Genomic DNA, 24812 nt, shown 5'->3' with positions numbered 1-24812 from the left:
CCACTATAAATTAATGGTTCACTAGGATGAAAGTTTCTAACTGCTGAGAGCTTTCCTGTTACTTGGGCTTATAACATTCATAATCTTCCTTTAGGGGTGGCGGCCACGTTATCACCAAGAAGTGAATTTACTAGTTTATGATTGCAGCAGTGACCTTAGTGGTAACTTAAGATATCTTCACTTTAGAAACAAGTAATTGTCTAAGCCTTTACCAGTGGAGTCATTAGTTTTTACTTTCTATTTTTTTCCCCTTCTAGTCAAGTGAAAACTTGCACTCCATATTGGAAGGTTGTCTTTTTGAACAAACTGCTGTTCTGGGTGAAAGTAGCAGATTTTATTGCAGAAGAATCTGCTCTTGCATGTTTAAGAATCCTTCAAAATAATTTCTGGGTTTTATTCTATGCTCTTTCCCCTTTCCAGAATATAAAGCACTTTTAATTTTGGCTAAGGGATGTGAAAGTTATGGTGGTTTTAAGACTGCTCTATTTGCTGCAATCTGTAGATTGGAAGCTGAGAATAGATTTATATGGGTTATGTGTACAATATTAACAAATATTATCATTGTTCATGAGTATATTATTATGAATAGAGGTGAACTTAATAAATAGCTCGTTAGTAAGCCTTTGAAAAGGGTTTTAGATTGGGAACAATCATCAAGTGAAAAAAATAAGACCTCTTGTGCCTAAGTTACCTAAAATTGAATGGAGTTAGGAAACTATGGTTGTGTTGTAAATTGGAATCTCTAGTGGTAATCCTTAGACATTTGTACTTTGGAAATATACTGCTCAAGTTAAACTTAAAGGACTAAATGCCAGTTTTGGGCTTGTCTTGTGCTATTGTTTATCTATCCTATTGAATGTTCGGGTGTTCGTAGTGAGATGTTTTGGCTTGTCTTGCGCTATTGTTAATCTACCCTATTGAATGTTTGAATGTCATAGCGAGATGTTTGGGACATTATATACTGTAAACATTGATCGTCATTATTTTACATCCATATGTGCATTACTTAGATTGGTGACATTCTCCTTCACATAAATGTGTTCAATGGACGAGTCCATTAAGCTTAAATTTATGAAGTGATTATGAGGAGATGTTTCACATTCTCTCTTCTCAAATTTTCAGATTCTACATTAAAGAAGTTTTGGTATTTGACGGCAAAGAAAAAGAGAACTAGACTGTGCAACTTACTAGAGAAAGAGCATAGAGGATTCCAGGTTTGTTAAATAGGTACAAACACATTCCACTTCAGTTGTCATTTGTAGGTGCAAATAAAATAAATACATTTAATTTACAAGTACCATGCATTGAAATCTGTTTAGTATTACTGAAGGACACATTAAATAAATTGTGCACTGCTAGCAAAAGGGATGTTGAGTTTTGAATCAAATCAGATCCTAAGTATGATCATGCCTGTGCACACTTCTGACTATTTTCGCCAGCTGACTATTTTCACCAGTTCTTTCCCCACCATCCAATTAGTAAAATCCTGAGTTCTTTCCTTTGCATGAGTTTTTTCTTTGAGCAATGCATATCCCAAGTTGATCTTGCCAATACATATCCCAAGTTTTTCTTGGCCAAGGACTCAAAACCCTATTTAATAAATGAGATATCTGGTTTTATGCCCAAAATTATTTTTTTCCATGATTGATATGGAAAGATATAGCTGCATGTAAATATCTGCTTGCAATCACATCAGAAATTTTAAAAATTTATTCTATTTTTTCTTAGTTATTGATTATGTTTATCATCATACAGAAATGACTTGATAGCATCTCATCACTCGATGGTTTACAGAAGATACTTAAGATGGCAAAAGAAACAATTTCTACTATGACATCAACATTGTCATTCAAGATGCTTTTGTAAAGGAACTTCTTGAGTCTTGTCATAAATCTTTGTCTACTTGCACACCACATGTTCATTTTTCTGACAATGACATTGCATCAAGTAACGATTTAATGTGAATTGCTACATGTTCATTTTTCTTTGACAATGATATTACATCAGGTAATGATTTAATGTGATTTAATGATGTGCTCTTTTGTAGAAGCACAAGTCCACCTGAAAACCAGGGATTAAAAGAGATAAACAACTTTTCACATGAAACTTCTATTGATTCGAGTGTCATCATAAATGAGTTTGTGCATGAAATATGACCACACCTTTATGGGAATAAACTGCACACAAGCCATCCCAGTCACCCACTATGGCATCTGCTAATAAATGCACATCTTGTGGACGGATGCTTTGTGAAATCTTTTCGGGATTTTTATCATGATATACACTCTTCCTTTCTTCTTGGCTCCAAGCAGCGCCTTGGAAATTGAAAACACTCAAAATTCTTGTGTATTTGTTCATGTTCCATATCTTTAAAGACTGCAACCAGAAGATTTTCAGAATCATATTTTCATTTTATTATTTAAAACTGAAATCTGTGTCATCTCTTCTCATTCCATGCTTTGAAGGTAGGTATTGCCAAAATAAATTTCTGTTTTTAGACCTTGAGACACCTACCTCTTTCCATCACGAAGGGGGTCAACAAACAAACAATCATGGTTTGGTCGACCGGACAGGAGTGCTCGCAATACAAAACCATTTGGTGAACAAGCTTTCTCAATAATTCAAAGTTGTGATTCCCAGGCTTGTTGCTGCAAGATCAGCAAGAACAATTTTATTTTGGCATTTGCACTCTCAAGTTCTTAAACCAACTTCCTGGTAGTTAGTTTCCACAATTGACTGGTCAAGGCAAGTATTAGTAATGCTACATTATATTTGCCCTTTGGAATACTGAACAAGAAATACTTATAGGCAACCAACATTCAAAATCCAACATCAGAAGATAATGAATTCTATAAATTTATAGGAATAGGCATTCTATATGTTCAGGAAATATTAAAATAAAGCATGAATGTCCACCTTGTAGACAAACTATTGGATGTAACAAGTGAAAATATCTGTACCTAACATATATAGGGCAGCCATTGATAGCCCAGGCAGCAGCATGGTATTCTGCAATTGAGTGAAAACTTTGGAAACATTGTTATTGAACCTATTACAAATTAGTTGTAAAAGGATGAACTTGTTGAAAAATTAGAATGAGGTCAATGATTTTGAATTGATTAGGTTAATCAATGAATTACCTGGAACATATCCCAATCTGGTTGCATGAACTCTCCAAGAAAGATGTTGTATGAAACTACAGCAATGTGAATGGTGTGGGATAACGGGTTTCTTGGGTAGAAATCATTGTTAGGGGCTAATAACACTTGTTAGTTTATAGTTGTTTGGGGTGTTTATGTTTTGTTATGTATGGGTTGCCGAGAGGTTCCCGTGGGGTAGTTGGTAGTTGATAGGTTGTGATGGTTGGCAGCTTGGCCAACCATTAGGTCTATATAGTGCATGGATGGAACCTTGGCAAGCTAGCATTGTATTGACATATTTGGAATGAAATAAAGATACCATAATTCTGCCATATCTGTGTTTCCTATAATTGTTATTTATGATTTAATATACATGAATGTTTCTGTTACATATGTTGTTGGTACGTGTTGAATACTTCTGTTTATCCATGAGTTTACCAACCTCACTGTAGGGACTAAACATTTTGGCGTCGTTGCTAGTACGAACCTGGAGATAACCATGGCTTTAGGTGGAAGGAATTAATGGACCGACCATTCAACCAACAATTGACTGTCGTAGACAATGACACACATGAAGAAAGAACCGAGGAAGAAGCACGAGAGGATCAATTGACGACAGACTTGGTAGAGTTGTGGGACGTGTCAGTCACACAGTACATGCAGAGGGAGGCTCAGGAGAGAGCCGTCTTTGAAGGCACGGTATGTGGTGAACTCACCGTCAACACTTTCATCTTTGATCTTCTCGGGAGCATTCCAAGGTTGCTCGCCAGAAATCTGATTGCACTCGAAGACCGAAGGAAGGAAACTGCACGGGAACTCCGTTGGCAACAAGTATTGCAAAGGTATGAAGAGTGGAACTGTAGGGAGGAAGAGGAAAGGGATACGAGATGACACCGTACTCTTGATAATTAATGCCCCTACTGCCAAACAAAGATAGCTGTACCACTACCACCAAAGGAGTAGACGAGGGAACCATATGGAGATCCCTTCGCATAAAAGAACAGGCCGAGCGGAGACGACGATTGAGGGAGGTTGCTGTCTCAAGGAGTTCGGAGAGAAATAGTAGGGGTCGGAGTTGTAGTTGGGAGAGACAGAGACCGTGTACCTGGAAGGAGTTGGAGGAGGTCGCCAAGAACCTGCCACTTCCAGATGTAGTGGAGGAGGATCTCGTTGACCATGCCCCACACTCGACGTTGAGTGAAGACTCCGGAGTCGAGTTGCAGAGTAGTTCGTCGGAGTACTCTGAACAAGGAGAGGAGGCGGTATGGGATTTGCATGAAGAGATCAACAATATCTTTGAAACGACATTGTTTTGCGTCGGGAATTTGTCCTTGGCAGAGAAAAAAAAAATAGGAGGTCCGAAGCTTGAAACTCTGGGAAGGAGGGATGAGTACAGAGGCAAAAGTAATCGCGGTGCTGAGGACGTAGGGGATAGATGTGGTGAAGGCTCAAGTGGGACCGAGAGTGTAGGACAAGCATTGGTACACGAAGAGCAGAACATTTTCTCCTCGTCGTACACACACACTACCTACCAAGCGGTGCATAGTACCACGTACACCTCCTTCCAAGCACCCCTACAAAACAATCCCAAGACAAAACCAATGCAGAACATGGACAAACAAAAGCTTCCAAGGTTTACGGGTGATGGGTCTGAGGATCCCGTACGCCACACTAAGACATGTGTAACCATTTGGCAAGCAAATGGTGACGATGATGAGCATTCATTGTTGAAGGCATTTCCCGCCACTCTCCGAGTGATTGCCATTGATTGGTATACAGATCTTGATGCCCAACACAAGACGAGATGGCAGGACTTGAAGAAGCCGTTCGAGGCAGAATTTAAACTTTTGAGAGACGATAATGAGGTTGTCACATAAATTTATAGCACGAAACAATGGAAGATCGAGAGTGTCCGGGCATACAATTGGAGGTTGAAGGAATTGTTGAATAGAATGGAAAACTAGCTAGCCGACGAATTGAAGAAGAGATGGTTCGTGGAAGGCTTCTCACCATCTCTGAAGAGAAAAATGAGGGTGTTCCCGCCACCGTCGTACAAGGAAGTTTATAACCGTGCGATGGATATTGAAAGTGAAAGTAAGACATCCCGAGGGAAGCGTCGAGTGAGTGATGGTAATAGTATGGATGAAGACAATGATGGGGAGTCTAGGACCGCATAAGCCTTCCAAAGGGATATGATGAGAATAATGAAAGAATTGAAGGCTGACAAAGAAAATGGCAAGGAGGAAAAGGAACTACGGTGCATTGACTATAAGACAGAAGGGCACACTAAGGGGAGCTGCTCTCAAAAAGCCTTCTGTGACATCTGCCAAGTAATGGGACATTCCATCAAGGAATGCCCGTACAACCTGAAAGCACAGAGCACCCAAGTGCTCTTCACCCAACCTGACCAAGTCACACCGCCAACGACACCTCCGAAGCTGGCAACAAACTTAGACGCCTCTCCTAGAGGGTACCGCAACAACCGTTGGGGTAACAACCGGTCCAACAATAACACACCAAGGAGTAAAATTCAGTACAATGCAAAAAGACGGCTCATGATCCAATGCCGAAAATGGAACGAATGGGGTCACTTTGTATGGGAATGTCAACGTGGAAACAATATGGGGAGTTTGCTGTGCAAGTGGTGCGGTCCAGGGAATCACAAGGACATTGAGTGTCCAAAGCAAAAAGGGGTGAATATGCTGGAGGTAAAGGAACCAGAGGGAGATGTACTGGCAATCACAAGCAAAGTAAGAAAGCCACGTACCTTGACCCCCGCACGAAGAAGGAAAGACTCCGGGAGGCCAGGGTAGACATTGAACGTGCGATGGCAAAAGAGCGGAGGGTGCACCAGGCTGCCAGTACTCCACTTCGGTCGGGACCTAAAAAAACTATCATCAAGCAGATGTTACAGACCACTATACTTGTGCGGGTATCCGACCTCCTACAAACCATGCCATAGTTGAGGATGGCCTTGAAAAATGCAGTCGGTGTCACCATTGCGGACCAGGAACATCGAGTGGCAACATAACCATCTAGTACGGTTCCAATGACGGAACCTAGTAGGGATGCCATAGACCCTATGCTGCTCATAGTAAGCATTGGACGAAAACCTGCCATAGTGGAAATGGAGATAATTGGACAGAAGTTCACAAACACCATTGTGGATGGCGGGTTTGGCATCAATGTACTGAAGAAACTTGGAGGGGTCTTGGCAAGCCTACCCTCTGGCCACCAACATTCCACCTTGTCGGTGCAGATCAACGCGACATCAAACCCCTCGGGACTCTCATGGCACAAAAGGTGGTGGTTGGTACGCAACAATTCTTTCTGGACTTCGTGGTTATTCCACTGGAAAGGAAAGTGTACGACGCCCTCCTTAGAAGGGGATTGCTGATCATGGTCAAAGCCAATCATAACTGGAAAAAGAATACACTCTCGATTGAGAGTGAGGGCCATAAGTATGTGATTGACTTGAGGAACCGGGTCATCAGTGAAGAGCTTGCATCGTCCGATTCCAACTCTGATGACTAAAACAGATGGGAGAGGGGTTTAGATGGAGGCAGAGGAGGGATGGAACCCAACGAGGAAGGAGTGCTGGAACTGGACGGATGCTCTGAAGATGAAACTAGTTCATTGGCCGGACTCTTCAATTGGTAGATGGAGGACTACAAGGTATTCCATCCGGAGTGCCACATGTTGCAGATATGCGAGATTGGGGAATCAAGTGGCAGTACAGAAGAGCTGTCATTCCCTCCGGAGTATGGTAGGTACCAGGAAGGGGTGGCATGGGTGGATGACACACCGATCCACCGATTTGAATGAGTTAAAACTATCAAGTACGAGTAAACCAATGTAAAAAAGTCAATCTAGGCAAGGACGAGGACCCGAAGGTGATACTCGTAGGGGACGATTGGAACCCCGTACTAAAGGCAGCGACTTTCAGGATATTCCTTGAGTACAAGGACGTCATTGCCTAGACGTACAAGGACTTGAAGGGGATACCTCCAGAATTGTGCGTACACCGCATACCCCTTGTGCCAGGGGCCCAACCTGTACGGAGGAGGCCGTACAGGATGAACAAGAACTACACTGCCAAAGTGAATGAGGAATTCAACAAAATGCTAGAGGCTGGGATCATATTCAAGGTGGAGACAAGTGACTGGGTCACCCCAATCGTTATTTCCCTCAAGGAGGAGGCCAACTAGATAAGGATATATGTGGATTTTAGGTGTCTAAACACAGTAACAATCAAAGATCCCTTTCCAATCCCGTTCACAGACAACATCTTGGAAGAAGTAGCTGGGCACGAGATATACACGTTTCTGGATGGTTCTCTGGGTACAACTAGATAAGTATTGCTGAAGAAGACAAGCTAAAGACCACCTTTGTGGTGGAAGATGGGGTGTACACCTACAATCGCATGCCCTTTGGGTTGTGTAATGCACCAACAACCTTCCAGAGAATAATTTTGCACATCTTTGACAAAATGTTAGTAAGGAATTTCAAGGTGTTCTTGGATGATTGGTCTATTTTTAGTGACCAGGATACTCATTTGAAGGTACTCGGAGAGTGTATGGAGAGGTGCCGAAGAGCCAGGCTAGCTTTTAACCCGAAGAAGTGCAGGTTCATGGTGCTGCAAGGAAAGCTCCTTGGCCACATTGTTTGCAAGGAAGGAATAAAGACAGACCCGAACAAGGTAGGGGGGATTATCAATATGGAGAGTCCGATGGATGTAACAGGGGTGTAGTCATTCCTAGGCCACATTGGCTACTATTGGAGATTCATCAAGGGCTTTGCACAAGTTTCTTGTCCCTTGGACAAGATGACAAGGAAGGGGGAGCTGTTCGTATGGGGTATGGAGCAGGAAGGAGCCTTCAGGGAACTGAAGGATCGGCTGGTGAGTGCATCGATCCTGGTGTACCCGGATTGGAATAAAGAGTTTCACGTACACATGGATGCCTCCAACTTCGCCATTGGTGCCACCCTCGCACAGGTGGGGACACATGGACTGGATCATCCCATCTTCTTCACCAATTGACTTTTGTCGAGGGCTGAACAAAACTACGGTACAAAGAAGAGGGAGGCACTAGGAATGGTGTACGCTGTACAGAAGTTGCGCCACTACCTGCTGGCTACCCCATTCACATTCTACGTGGACCATCAGGCACTGATGTACTTGGTAAATAAACTGATCATCTAGGGTCAGGTTGTTAGACATTTCAAATAACTGGAAGACAACTGAGAGTGGGGGGGGGGGGGGTGAATCAGTTGTAACAGATTACACGAACCATTAGCAATTTAAACTTTAATACCAGAACCGAAAACATTAATACCAAAATAATAGTTAAACCAATTAAGCATAAACAATAATCACAAAATAAAAGCCATCTACATAATAGCAAAATTTGTACATGGAAAACCCAGTAATGGGAAAAACCACTGTGGGAAGCCTACCCATAGTCAGATAATACTTCTGCAGTAAGTATGTGAATTACAATTGAGGGGCCTGCACATGCAGGAAGGCCAACAACCTAGAGCGCACTGCTCATCACAAAAGGAACCTCACTAATTACATATAAATTCAGACTACAATCCAGAGAAGTGTTGAACTGCAAAAGATAGCATCTCCTATGCCCGAGTACCGTTCTGGTTAAGCTCAATACTAGAGGACTAAATCCTCTTACATAAACCCAATTCGATCTCCAATGATCAACCAACTCCTTTGCCTGAATGATATTACATTATTCGCATATTACATTCCTTGACCATGACCTCTAACAATAACCATGATGATCTACAATGAGATCTTACATCTATTTATACAACCCTCGACCTTGAACAATCAGGTCGGCCACCAGATAATAAACCAATTACATTATTACAAACCATGTCGGCTTTAGACCAAACAAATAATATCAACACATAAGACATCCCAGAAATACATCAATAGGTCCTATCCACACGTTTCAATAAAGTCGATCCATAACCAAGATCAATCGGGACCAAGAATAGGTCCATATGCCACATCAATGATTCCAATCGCCAAGTCTCGAACATGATCACCAACAACATTATGAAACTCCATCATAAGCTGCACCAACACCACTTATGCAATTCATCAAAGATTTCTATCAAAATCTCTGCCGGTGAAACCCTCGCCAGAACCAGAAACCGATCTTCTAAGCAAGCAAGATATCAACCGATCACCAGACCAAAACCAACTGACCAAATATGAGCATGGGTATCATGAACAAGCCAATTCCATCACCAAACTATACCGGAGCCTACCGGATCATGCCGAATCCAAGTTAACTAGAAACCACTTAACCTATTGGGACCAGAAGGGTGCTGGTAAAGCATCCAAACAACTAGTGTTGGCATCAATGACAAAACATCAATGCAACACATAATTAATTCCACCAAATGGCCAACACAGGTAAGTAGATGGTTGCTGCTCTTGCAAGAATTCACCTTCACTATTATTGTGCGGTCAGGGAAGTCTCATGTGATAGCCGATCAACTGTCACAGATCAAGTCAGGGGAGCTGGTCGAAGGGGTGAATGAGGACTTTCTAGAAGCACACTTGTTCCAGATTGCAGTACTACCATCGTGGTACGAGAAGATTGGCCAGTACCTCTCTACTTCCACATTTCTACAAGAGATGCCGCTGAGGGAATGACAGAAACTGGCACTGAAGAGTAAGACCTTCCAACTGATCAATGGTCTTTTGTATAAAATGGGACCTGATCAAATCTTGAGGAGATGTGTCATGGAGGAGGAAATCCCCAGTGTCTTGAAGGAAGCACATGACGGATTAGCAGGGGGACACATGGGACCGAATGTGTCAGTCTGTGGTGGCCAACTCTACACACTGATGCTCGAGAGTGGGTGGTCGGGTGTGACACTTGCCAACGTGCAGAGAAACCACTCAAGCGGGACTTCATGCCCCTCTTCGCCTCCCAATCGCAGGAGCTATTTGAAAGGTGGGATATGGATTTTGTGGGACCCTTGAAGCCAAGCAGTATGCATAGGTTCAAATATATTGTGGTGGCTACGGAGTACCTAACCAAGTGGGCAGAAGCAAGAGCCCTACCAGATAACACTGCTCCTAGTACAACACTGTTCTTGTACGAACAAATTGTCACTAGGTACGAGATATCCCTTCAAATCACAAGTGATCGGGGAGTGCATTTCATCAACCAAGTAATCCGTACCATGACCGTTGAGTTAAAAATTTTCCACAATGTCTCTAGCTTGTACTACCCTCGAGCAAACAGACAAGCAAAGGCGACTGATAAGGTATTGGTGTCAATTATCTATAAGTCGTGCGGGGTGGAGAAGGAGGATTGGGAAGAAAGGTTGCTGACAGTACTGTGGGCTTACTGCACGTCCTACAAAGTCACTACGGGGCATACTCCGTTCCAGTCCATGTACGAGCAGGAGGCTGTGGTACCTGCGGAGTACATCGTACCAAGCTTGCGAGTGGAGGTGGACAATAGACTTGGTGATGAAGAGAGTCTGAGTGCAAGACTTGAAAGCTTGGTGAAATTGGACGAACGAAAGATAATGGCACAGTGGGCAACAGAGGCAGCGCAATGACAACATAAGTTCTGGCTGGACAAGCACCTACGATGGGTGAACTTCTGAGCTGGGCAGTTGGTTTTGAAGTATAACAGCCGTAATGAACTACGACCAGGGAAGTACAAAGTTCGTTGGCTCGGATCCTATAAGATCAGGGAGGTCGGGAAGAGTGGAGCAATAAAGTTATCTACGTTGGACGACAACCCAATCAAAGACTCGGTGAATGGTTCGAAACTGAAAGTTTACAGAGAATGAAACAAACCTATGATAGCAATCAACATGCTGGGATACCACAAGAGGAGATTGGACCATCGGTAAGAGTAGGGAAGTGGAAGAAGACCCGGTGGTGAAAGCAGAGCCCCATCGCCGGGATGAAGATTGGGCCAAACCGCTCACATTCATGGAAGAATGACTTGCGTCGAAGTGGGTGGAAGGTGTTGCGGTTTCGAGGATCCATAAACACCTGACAAATGCATGCTTTGGGGACCCGACTGTGTGGGTACGGATTTCAGGTCATTGGAGGAAGAGGGCTCCATATGAAGGCGTTCGAGAGGGGTATGTAGCATATGATATTGATGAAGAAGACGAAGCCAAGAGGAAAGCTAATAATGCAAATAAGGAAGGGGAACTTGCAGACCTGGAGGAAGAAATTGACCTAGAGGAATACAGGGCAACACTAGATCCCTGTTTGAAGATGGTGCAAAAAACCGAAGACTTGTTCATCATAGCCTCCCAACCAGGAGAACTGGAGGCCAGTCCAAATTCATTGTACCGGGTGATACCTAACCCCGCAGGACCTCCAGAGGTGAACGGGGAAAGGGTAACGTGGTACCAACAGTATGAAGACCGGTACATTGACGGGTGATACAAGGGAGTGAGACCCACTCCGTTGGTGGATAAGATATGGGATCTGGAGTACATGGGGACGTGTTGTGCAGAAGAATGTTACAGGAGGTTGTTGCACATATGTATGTGGCTACATGATTCAAAGATTAAGTTAAGGTCTTAGGACGATCCTTCAGGAGTGAAAAGGAACACAGAGGACGAAGATGCTAACGGAGGACCAAATAAAAGATGGAAGGACATCATAATGAATGACAAGGGAAAAGCGAAGAAAAAATCAAGTATCCGTATATCGAAGAGGAAGCCAAGAGAGCAAAAATGTTATGTAGAAGTGTCAGAAGAGGAGATAAGCTATTCTGAAGATAATAACGAGAGAGCAAAAAATGACAAAAACAGGCCCTTGGATACCGTAGTAAGTTGAAGGTACAAAAAATTGAATTCAAAAAACATTGTCGAGGGAAGATTTTAAAAAATTATCTAAGGAATGTTGTGAAATATGGATCGAAGAATAATGACAGCGATTCTGGAAGACTGATTGCCGTGAGTTATTGATCATCTCCATCATTGAATCCAGTTTAAATACAAGAGGAAAGGTTGCCTACGTAGGGACATGTCCATACGTGGCAGTTGCCACGTATGGAATGCCCCTACGGAGGCAACCGTTCATAACAATTAGTTTGTTTATGTTTAATTTCCGAACTGTATGCTCTGTTAATATATCACTCTCCAGATAATAACCGATTTACCATCAGTTAGATTCACGAGGGCTATATCTTAACACTCCCTCTTAGCAGGAGTGGATCTAAGTAATTTTCTTGGGAGCATATTCTGTCATGACTTTCGACACAATTCGAGACAACATTTAATATAGTCTTGTCATGACAATAAACTCAATATCATGATATTCGGCTCAGTCTGGGACAATCACTTAAGAAGTCAATCATGAGATGATCACATACTTTAGGATCAAGATATCCGGCACAGTCTGAGACAACAACTTAATGTAGTCAATCTTGACACTTGGTCAACTATTGTCAAGATCGTCACCTTGAAATAGTAACCTTAAACATAAGAAGATCGTCATCTTCTTGAACACAGTTAGAATATTGCAATATACATTTTATTTATTTATTCATGAACAAATTACACATGGTAGGAATTTCATCCTAATAATCTCAATTATAATCTAGTCATACCAAGTTTACTTCTGAAGTATTCTATCTTCAATCTTGCAAGTGGCTTGGTGAAGATATCAGCATTTTGTTCTTCAGTACTGATGTACACTAGTTTTATGACATTTCGATCTACCATATCTCTTATGTAGTGATAAGGGATCTCAATATGTTTGGATCGATTGTGAAAAACTGGATTTACTGAGAGCTTGATACAACTCTAATTATCACAGTGAATTATTGTTGAATTCAGAGTTTTTCCAAATAATCCAAATAATAACTTTCTTAGCCATACCGCTTCACGAGCTCCCATGGAGGCTGCCATATATTCTGCTTCGGTGGAGCTTTGTGCAACTGTTGACTGTTTTTTGCTGAACCAAGATATCATAGCAGAACCAAGACTGAAGCAACACCTTGTAGTACTTTTACGGTCAGTGGTACTTCCGGCCTAATCAAAATCAGAATATCCTTCAAGTTGAATCTCAACATTTTCATACTTTAAGCCAAGTTCAATTGTGCCTCGTAAATATCTTAGAATGTGTTTAGCAGCCATTAGATGTATCTTCTTAGGTTCACACATGAAGTGACTTAATACATTTGTAGCATAGCAGATATCAGGACGAGTATTTACCAAATACATGAGTGAACCGAGGATTTGTCTGTAGAGTGTGGGATCTGTAGGTTCTGAATCTTCTGCCTCAATTTTCAGCTTGTGCAAATTAGTTTCCATTGGTGTAGCTAATGGCTTACACTCCATCATCCCAAATCTAGTTAGAATAATTGCGGTATACTTTCCTTTATTTAGGAAGATGTAGTTTTTCTTCTGCCATACTTCTAATCCCAGAAAATAATGTAGAAGCCCTAGATCCTTCATATCGAATTCTGCTGCCAGATCTTGCTTACATTTCTCAATGAGATTATCCTCTCCTGTTATCAAAAGATCATCCATGTAAAGGACCAATATAATCATATTGCCATTTGAAGCCTTGAAGTAGATGTTGGGATCTGCTAGGTTCTTGGAGTACCCTAGTTTAGAGAGATAGTTGTCTATCCTTGCATACCAGGCCCTAGGTGCTTGTTTTAACCCATAGAGAGCTTTCTTTAGTTTACAAACATAGCAATTTTTATCACGTATGGTGAATCCTTCTGGTTGTTCTATATATACTTCTTCTTCAATTGAACCATTTAGGAAGGCAGTCTTTACGTCCATTTGGTGAATTTTCCATCCTTTGGATGTTGCAATTGCAATGATTGTTCTTACTAACGTATACCGGGCAACTGGGGCAAATGTCTCTTCATAATCAATTCCTGCTTTCTGAGAGAATCCCCTGGCCACAAAGCGAGCTTTATGTTTTTCAATGCCGCCATTAGATGCATATTTGATCTTGAATAACCACTTGGACAAGACAACTGATTTGTCTTTTGGTCTAGGCACTATATCCCAAACATCATTCTTTAGTATAGATTGATATTCTTCAACCATAGCATCTTTCCAAGCCTGTTTTGATAAGGTTTCTCTGACATTTGTTGGTTCAAAATTTGTGAGTTCGGTTAGAAGTGCAGCATAACATTTTAGAGTTCTTGTTCTCTTATTTTCTTTGGAAATTTCATTTGGTTCTACATTATTCTCTTCAATCATTTTCCTTGCCCATAGAGGTCTTTTCTTGTTATTGAGTGTTTCAATATTTTCATCAACAAGAGGTTCAGAAGCTCTTATGATGTCCTCCCTCTCAGTGTCTGAAGGTTCGGAATTTTCTATGATATTCTTCCTCTCAATCTCAATTATGTGATCTTCTTCTTCTTTAGTAATGTTATCATCCTCAGGTTCTTTGAGTGTAGTGTTTTCTTCAAACTTTACATCTCTACTTATCTCAACAGATTTTTTCCCTAGAATGTAAATGCGATATCCTTTAGTATTTTCACTATAGCCAATGAAGATACCTCTTTTTCTGGATGGTTCTAGTTTTGTCATCTTTTCTTTAGGAACATGTATATATACGGGACAGCCAAATATCCTTAAATGACTTAAGTCTAGTTTGTTCCCTATAAAAGCTTCTTCAGGAGTTATGTTTTCTAGAACTGAGTGTGGACATCTATTTTGAATGTAGACTTCTGTATTTGAAGCTTCTGCCCAGAATAAAGTGTGTAAGTTTTGGTCATGCATCATGGCTTTTGCTGCTTCAATTATGGTTCTGTTCTTTCTTTCTGCTACTCCATTCTGTTGTGGATTATATGGTACAATATACTCCCTCTTAATCCCAACAGAATTACAAAAGTCTTTGAAGTTGTCAGATGTATATTCTCCCCCATTGTCAGATCTTAACACCTTAATTTTCTTCCCTGATTGGTTTTCTACTAGTGCCTTGAATTCTTTGAACTTAGATAGTACTTCATTTTAGTCTTTGCACTTTAGAAAATATATCCATGTTTTTCGAGAGTAGTCGTCAACAAAGATTATGTAGTATAAGGATCCAGTTAGGGATGGTGTTGACATGGGACCGCATAGGTCTGAGTGAATTAGTTCTAAAATAACTTTTGATTTGTGCTCGCTTGAGGGAAAAGAAACTTTCACATTCTTTCCCAAGGCACATCCTTTGCAAATGCCTGTGTGTTCAGATTTTAGTTGGGGTAGTCCTGAAGTAATCTTCTTTATGTTGGATAGAGCACTTTATCTTAGGTGTCCTAATCTTTTGTGCCATAATTCATTATTATTTGAAACTTCAAGATTTAGTGCTTCCTTTCGATCACTGCATAGTTTGTATAGGCTACCATCTCTTGAACCTACTGTTATGGCATTTTTGATATTTGTATTTTTAGGCCAGAGTAGAACTTTATCTTCATTGAAGGTAACCCAATATCCTTGATCAGCTAGGCCTGAGATTGAGACTAGATTTCTTTTTATTCCAGGTACAAACAGAACATCCTTTAATTGTAGAGATACTCCATTTCTTAGTTTGATAGTACAGGTCCCAATTCCTTTCACAGGATATGTGGAGTTATCTCCAATAGTAACCTCTTCACTTGAGTTCCCGTTAAGTGTTTCAAACTGATTTCTGAATCCAGTTATATGCCTTGATGCTCCACTGTCTTTGATCCAAGTGTTTTTATTTGTATTTATTTCGCTTGATAGGGCTAAGAAGAAAAGTGAGTTTTCTCCTTTGACTTCGGCTAGAGTAGCTTGTGTTTTCTTCCTTTCTGGACACTTCCTGTGAGTGTGCCCATATTTGTCGCATTTGTAACACTGAATTTTAGACATATCTCTTTTCTGATGGTTTTTATTTCCTCTCTTCCGTTTGGAGAACTTTTTCTTTTTGTTGAAGGTATTTGTATTAAGTTCTTGGATTTCTCCTTCTTTATTTGGCCCTAATCCTCTTGAGATTAGTCGAGATTCCTCTTGAATGCACTCATTCTTAAGTTGTTCAAATTTCGGTAAGGGGGGTGTTCTGCTAATACATTGAATGTAGGATTCCCATGAAATTGGTAATCCTCTTAGGGCTATGAGAGAGATTTCTTGATCATCTACCTCATTTCCAATAGTTTGTAATTGGTCTTTTACTTCAGATATCCTTGAAAAGTATGTAGATATTGTATCATCTTTATTCATCTTTATGTTTAAAAGTTGTTGTTTCAAGGTTAACATTCTGCTCGCATTGTTAACTTCATATTTATTTTTAATGGTTTTAAATACTTCATATGCTTTAGGCAGTCTGGCTATAGATGGAAGAATATGATCTTTGACTGAGTCAATAATTATTTTCTTTGCTTTATTATTACGCCTTTTCTAGGTAGATTTCTCTGGTTCATCATTTGGCATGTCTAGATTTTCTTCTATGTAAGATTCTAATTCTAGTTCTTCAAGAATGGCAATGATTCGTATCTTCCAGGAAACGAAGTTGGAGGCTCCTTCGAGTCTATCTTTGACTCTCATATTACTTGACATTTTGAATGTTTTCTTAGTCGGATATATCCTTTGCGTATATAGCCTCTGCATCGATTTGTTATTTACTTCCGATAAATGCTTATGAGTAATATGGCTGTCTAATTTATTCTCTTAATATGCTGGCTCTGATACCATGTTGTGAAATATGGATTGAAGAATAATGACAGCGATTCCGGAAGACTGATTGCCGTGAGTTATTGATCGTCTCCATCATTGAATCCGGTTTAAATACAAGAGGAAAGGTTGCCTACGTAGGGACATGTCCATACGTGGCAATTGCCACGTATGGACATGCCCCTACGGAGGCAACCGTTCATAACAATTAGTTTGTTTATGTTTAATTTCCGAACTGTATGCTCTGTTAATATATCACTCTCCAGATAATAACTGATTTACCATCAGTTAGATTCACGAGGGCTATATCTTAACAAGGAAAGCATATGGAAAAAATAAAAGGGACAATGTTAGCAAATATTAGAAAATTAAAACATAAATGATGGAAGTAAATAAAGGAAATATACATTTAATAAAAAGGAGATTTTTTTATAAAAAATTAATAAAGTATTTATGCCTAACCCTAACCCTGGAAAGTGCAAATGATTATAAAAATCCCCAAAGAGCCCATTTTTACACATTACACAGGAGGAATTGAATTTGTAGAAGCAGAATTTGCAAAGGAAGAAAATCAAGTGAAGGCAGAAGTTGAAGTACTAGATCGTACGGATCCGTACATTGTAAAGCAACCTGAACAAAGATTGTATGGTCGATAGACTCATCAGTATGAACCAATTCGGAGCTCATACTGTCAACACGTACGGATAGGGCAAGAGAAGTGGTACACGAAGTGTATAAGTTTAATCCGTACGTTGTACGACCAAAAACATGGGAGTCCGTACACCGCACACGTACGAACTCGTGAGGGTCGTGCTGTACGAAAAAATATTTGTCAGACACGACAAGGAGCAAAGCGATCCGTACGATAGCATACAAATACTAGCAGAAGAACAAGAAAGACCGTACGACCAACAAAAGGGGGCGTGTACCTCGTACGGTCAACAATTGTACAATCAATTCAGTGTTCGCATCTGTACACACATGGAACAGTTGCAGAAAAGAATCAAAGGCATCTGTGCAAGAATTAGAGCCATCCGTACGGAGCTGTGAGAAGATTTTGTACAAGTTGAAGAAGTCGTACGGTCTGGAAGTATCACATGTAGGCATTACAATAGGCTTGGTAGGGAATTTGGTACGATGGTTCGTACTAGCTGGGGGGACCCTAGGTGCGCAACAAATTCAGACCGTTATAATAACGACTAGGGAACAAAAAGTGACAAAGGGAAAAATCAACGTGGAGGGAAAGGCAACCACAACGCCACCACGACAACTACGGAGCTTGGCAACAACAACAAGAAGGTGAAGATTAGGCCAAAAATACAGAAGGACCCGGAAGGAATCACTGTAGAAAGTGTGGCTTTTGAGAGTGTGACCGACAGTGAATGTCGTACTTGGTGGGAGGAAAACCCCTCAGACCATGTGATAAAAGATTCTCTCCAGAAAGAACAGGTAGACCATGCCATCCAAATGTCGACGTTTAATATTAAGGATTTTGAACCTGTGCTTCATACTATGGTGTCCAAATACAACCGCAACGAGAGAGCCTCAATTATTCAGTTCTAGGGCTGCACAATAAGGATTTCTTTCAAAGCCGAGGACTTCAAGAGGGTATTTGGTATACCTGATAAGGGGGCATCTGTAGCAAAACCGACCAAGAAGCTCACCGGGGAGAAAAAGAAATGGTTGCTGGAGTTGGTGTGCAGGGATGATTTGATGGAAGAAAAATGGAAGAATGTTTTGTCTGCAAATAATAGTAGAGGACTGAAGCGTGCTTTCATTGCACCCGGGGAGTGGAGGATGTTGATGGACTTGGTGAAAAGAAGACTCACAGGGGCCAACCGAGCATCTGACATAGCCATCTGGATGATAGGACTGATGAACGACATCAAGTGTGGTAAGGTCTATAATTGGGCGCAACTCTTATCTGAGAGGATTCATGATTTCCTCAACCTAGAGCATAAAACATTCTATATGTGCCACCATGACATTAGTTTCTTTTTGGATGCAATACGTACATAGGTACCCTCAGAAATGTGGGGGACTTTTGAGCCATGCGGTAAGGTGGAACCCAACAAACCCTCCATGTGGATACCCTTGGGGATGCCATGCAACCAACGAAGAGGAGGAAGTTGGAGGTAGCAGTAGAGGTGGAAGAAGACAACGACATGGAAGACTCAGATGAGGAAGAAGAGGAAACGAAGGAATAAGAGAGTGGGGATGAGGGATTTTGCATGGCACTGCACAATGCTGGAGGAGAGGAAAAAGAAGAAGCAGAGTCACAACAACAGGAAGGGGAGGAGGAAGGAGAGCAGCCAAAGCATGGAGGGTTGTGAGTAAGGTGGAGAAGCACTTGGGTGAAATTTACACCCCCCAAATTGCCTCCTTCCGCGCACCTGGTACCCAAGGAAGCACTCATAGTGGCTAGTTCGATAGGCGACGTGAGACCAGTAGGTGTGCTATTTAGGAAAGTTGACGAAGGGGCGCCTCCAACACAAAGGCGAGTGTCACTGCCGTAGATAGGCCTGACTGTACTAGAACCACAAGTTGTACCAGTAGCAAACCGTACTAGTGGACCAACAGACCGTATGAGTGGAGACTTAGGCGGCACAGTAGTGGTGGACTGTACGGTGGTAGGGATGGACGTGCAACATGCTAGGGAAGCTAACATCATGGAGAATGATGAGAGCCAGGAGGTAGCCATACATGAGGCAGGTACTAGTACGACATGTACTAGTATGGAGGAGGTGACTGTAGCAGTTGAGGGTAGTACAACACCCCCCTGAGGGAATGAGTTCGTGGACGTATTGATGGAAGACATGGAAGGAGGGGATGGCCAGGAGGAGTTGGCGGTGTTGGGTGCACTAGTTGACGATGATATAGATGGATCCTTCGACGGGTGGCTCGGGTAGTTTGCACTTGCACCTCACCTTCCCACTTCACCTTCACCACACGACATGGTAGTTGGCCAAGGCGAGACACAACACACGACCGCTCCTATCATAGATCAGGTTCAAGATAAGATGATGTTTGCAATGGAGCAGGACATGGAGACTGGGGGAAGTAGACATGACCAGAAAATCATTGATGTAGAGGATAGCGGGTTTGGAGGACCACTTGCAGGTCTACACATCACTCCGCCAGACCCTAGAGATCCAACATAATCCCTCCATCGGTTCCTTGGGGTGTTATAGGGGATATCAGACATAGTTCAATGTATGGCACAGTTGGTTGGACATGTGGATGGCGGCAACTCAGCTGATGTTGAGAAGCTCTTGCACTTCATGGCTTTGGGGTGTGAGGAGGAGTTTGCACGCCACTTCGAGCAGCCAGGGTGTCCCGACAGTGGTATCTCGGAGATGGCACAGGAGTGGAAGCACACGTGACTGGTGGAGGGAGTTGGCACCTTGGGAGCCATCTTGCGCAGTATGGAGGGGTTGTTCTGAGATGTCTACTTGCAGATGAGACGAAGTAAGATGGAGCAACAAGAACAACAACTGTACGTCGAGAGATTGGAGAAGGTGGAACAACGTGCACAGTTGGCCATGGTAGAGAAGAACTTGAGGGTTGAGTTGGAGGAGAAGGTGGTCACTTATGACGCCCGTTGCAGCAGGCAGGAGGAGAAGTCGAAGGAACTTGCAGCAAAGGTGGCTGACTTGAGTCTACAGGTGGAGCAGAAGGACATGAAATTATTAAAGGCTGCACACATGGTTAAGAAGGCACGCGAGTGACAACTGACTGCTGAGAAGAACCTCTAGCTCCACACATGATGACAACCTTCTTCTTTGGCCACGACAGGGACGCCTCCTCCCCCTCATAAGTCTTAGTGTCTTTTGTTTTGTAGTTCCAACTCCTATTTGTTCTGGTCGTTTGGAAGACGACTACTTTTTTTGGGGGGCTGATGTTAGGGGCTAATAACACTTGTTAGTTTATAGTTGTTTGGGGTGTTTATGTTTTGTTATGTATGAGTTGCCGAGAGGTTCTCGTGGGGTAGTTGGTAGTTGATAGGTTGCGACTATTGGCAGCCTGGCCAACCGTCGGGTCTATATAGTGTATGGATGGAACCTCAACAAGCTAGCATTGTACTGGCATATTTGGAATGAAATAAAGATACCATAATTCTGCCATATCTGTGTTCCTGTAATTGTTATTTATGCTTTAATATACATGAATGTTCCTGTTACATATGTTGTTGGTACATGTTGAATACTTCTGTTTATCCATGTGTTTACCAACCTCACTGTAGGGACTAAACAATCATCTGAAGCTCTTACAACTGTTGTCTGCTTTGAATTGAAAGCTATTAAATATAAAAGATTCTATTTAAAAAAACCCTCTGGAAAGTTCTTATTCATCTTTTGAAACGATGTAGCAAATTTATTTGCTTAGAAGTAAATGAAGAAGATGGACACCCTTACAAATAAAGAGCATCTGTTCTATGACTCATGCATGCTATGCATCCATTATCTGAGAAGTTCTGAGCAATAGACTTATTCAATGCGTGGTGGTGCTGCCTAGCAATTGACACTTTGCCTGCAAAACCACTGCCAACAGTCTCAAGAAGACACTAAACATCGACTTTCACACCATCAACTCCAGATGCTTCAAAGTAGCTGTTTAAGTCACTATAGAACCAGAACACTCTTTCAGGATTCATAAGGCCAATTCCAGGAACATAAAGGCTATCTGTTTTTGGCATATATTGGAAAGAATTTGGAGTAGATGTAGGGTACTGCATTGTAGAATCATAGCTTTCCATAGCAGCAATTCCTGGTTGAACTCCTCCCCAGTAGTAAAGGATATCAAAGCTTATATGCATACCCAACAATTTTGGGGCATTGATAACACCTTTTTTTGTTTGACCAACCATATAATAACCATAACAACTACTATCAACGTTTTTCATAAGTTATAGTTACTTCAAGTTGTACATTTCTTTGGCTATTTGGACAATATTCTGAATGCCCTTGGCTGGATCTTTTGACCTTTTGCTTTCTTCAACTTCAATTTGAAATTTACTAGTCTCTTTTATCATTATGTGATTTAAGCAGATGTAAGGCCTGAAGAGCAGGAAAAACATTTTAAATAGAAAATATTTTGACTGCATTCAGCTATTCATATATTTTTAAAGATATGAGACTTTCCCTATTTGAGAAGTTTATCAAGTAGAATTCTCTTACATCTTATTAGGGAACAATTCTGGTTTTTGAACAGATTTCCAACCATCATCTATGATAATAAACCATGGCGGTGACCCTCCCTCTAACAGACCGAAGTACATAAACATTACGATATTTGGGAACATTTGAACCATGTGCATGATACCATACAGACATTAAATTCCAGGAAAAAAGGACAAGAAAAAGGGAGTGGTATAAAAAGAGTCATAATGCTAAGTTTTTAAATGTTGATACTTTTAAAGATGAATTGCTAATATGTAGGTAGAAGAGGAAAGGCAATTTGAAATTGCAAGGATTGATGTGAGGTGGAGATGCTTAGAAACAACTGGAATGTGATAACAGGGAGTAGCGTGTGAAGACTACAAAACTATAAGAGATTAAAAAGCAGGTAGTCTTTCATGTAGAAGTTAGAGAAAACCTCTTTAAGCCTTTTTCTATACCCTCTGCAGAAACTTCCTGGAGAAGGCATCCCAGGTACACCATCAAAACCAGTCAATTATTCTAGGCAGCTAGTCCATTTCAAAAAATATCAATGTTTTTTTTTTCTCTCAAAAACTGTTTTTATGACAATAAGGATGCAAGAGATTGGTACTTCATATTCACCTTCTTTTCCTCCCCGTGAAGAAATGTTTGCAAATGAACTTCCATAGCCCTGTAGCATAAGTTCCATGGGCATTATTAAGCATTAAAAGCCTTGATATGTGCTCACACATTTAAATGTTTTAATAATACATTTGTTACTGGCATTTTTCATGGTGAACAATTACTTAGATCATTCTTTATTTATTAATTTGATTGTTCTACCAATTCATGTTGCCATTGATATCAAATTATCCTTGCCTAAAGGCTCACATAAAGCAAAAAGAGGATGAATGCACTTTCAAATATCATCTTCACCTTCTTTTCCTCCCTGTGAAGAAATGTTTGCAAATAAACTTCCATAGCCTTGTAGCATAAGTTCCATGGGCATTAGTAAGCATTAAAAGCCTTGATATGTGCTCACACATTTAAATGTTTTAATAATACATTTGTTACTGGCATTTTTCATGGTGAACAATTACTTAGATCATTCTTTATTTATTAATTTGATGTTCTACCAATTCATGCTGCCATTGATATCAAATTATCCTTGCCTAAAGGCTCACATAAAGCAAAAAGAGGATGAATGCACTTTCAAATATCATTTGATGTTCTACCAATTCATGCTGCCATTGATATCAAATTATCCTTGCCTAAAGGCTCACATAAAGCAAAAAGAGGATGAATGCACTTTCAAATATCATCTCTAAACTATAATTAATATGCAACTTACTTGACAACATTTGCAACGACCTCAAAAGGATTTGTTCCAGTCTTGATAAATAATGAATGTATAAATGAGGGCTGTTTAACAATAGAGTCTCTTGTAAGATGAATTTGTGAGCAATACAATATTAGAAATCTGTAAATAACAATGCAGTGATATACATTAACTAGAGATAGCTATTGTGGCAAAAAAAAAAAAAAGGGTTGTATGTTACACCAAACAATGTAAGTGTTAATCTAAGAAGTAGAGCCACCACCATTGAAATTTGATTAGGATGATTTTCTAAAGTGGTTCAAAATCATTCTCTCTGTGAAATATCTGTACAAGTAGGAACAACTCAAATAGGCTTCTAAATTGAAAATTCCAACCAATCCAATTGAGCAAGTGAAGTGTGCTTAAACACTAATCTAAAATGTTGGTTTAAATGGCATATGGGGAGCAGAAAAGTCTTGAAGTTGTATGCCATAAGCATCTCCATAATTAGCGACGAGCAGATACCATGCATGAAAACTTATTATACAAGTAGCATAACTCTTAATTTTGGGCAATTTCTATTCTCAATTTGGTCTCTAAAGAGTTTAAAGAAGTGCCCATGAAATTTATAGAGAGGAGAGTTTGGTTACCTCAACACAATTGTATTGGATGACTTCTAAATATTTTTTTATTTTTTGAATTCATCTCCTCCATTAACCTAGAAAAACTATAATATGCTTGCACGCATTTGAGTCTTGTTTTACTATAGATTTGTGTGGACAAAAACCTTGAGTACATTACCTCCATCATTGCTCTAGTCTTCATAGTCAGGAGATATGGGGATGATAATGAATCTAGCCTTGGAGAGGCATATGAGTGCATTGGTAGTAGGCTTCACCAAATAAAGACTACTATAGATTTGTGTGGACCAAAACCTAATTAGGTTAGGGCTAAACACTCAGGGAATGTTTAAATTTTTCACTTCGCAAGGTCAGGTGTGCCCATGGGTGCTAGGGACCTAGGATTGAGCACTTAAGGGTGTAGGTGATCCTTCATGCAACAAACCTTTGCTTGTAAGAGGTGCCCAGGGGTGTTTAGTTAGGGGCTTGAGAGCTTGCATTGTCAAATTGTGATCACCTTGAGGGCAAGAAATCGGTGTAAATGAACCTAAAACATACTAGGGAAATGAACACCAAAATGAAGAGTACAAAAATATAATGCAGAAGTTAGAGGTTATGCAATTTCTATTATTGTAGGCTCTTAGAATATTTTTTGAACATCTATTTATGGGATGGGATGATTTTAATGCCCTTTCTTAAAAAATTATTAGGCGTGTTAATTTGTTTAGAAGAAAGATAGTTTTAGAAATAAATTCCTTTAGGCTTTGTTTGATTTACTTTCATCCTAGGATATGATTGCTATGGTTTTAGAAATAAATTTCAAAAGGCTTTGTTTGATATCAAATATATGTGTAATTGTGTCTATCACTGTATAGAGGGATGCTAATAAGAAAACCATTTCAAACTTTCATCTTCTACTTCATGTATGATAGATACTTGACAC

At 40.7% G+C, this 24812-nt stretch overlaps 1 pseudogene; it reads right to left on the bottom strand.

The window, feature by feature from the left end:
* Positions 1 to 1918: 1918 nt before the first annotated feature.
* Positions 1919 to 24812, bottom strand: part of LOC131072045 (probable galactinol--sucrose galactosyltransferase 6) — a 48639-nt pseudogene continuing 25745 nt past the window's right edge.

Source organism: Cryptomeria japonica, chromosome 3 (genome assembly GCF_030272615.1).
Source record: "Cryptomeria japonica chromosome 3, Sugi_1.0, whole genome shotgun sequence".
In the NCBI taxonomy this organism is placed as follows: Eukaryota; Viridiplantae; Streptophyta; class Pinopsida; order Cupressales; family Cupressaceae; genus Cryptomeria; species Cryptomeria japonica.
This window is presented reverse-complemented; position numbering and strand designations above follow the sequence as displayed.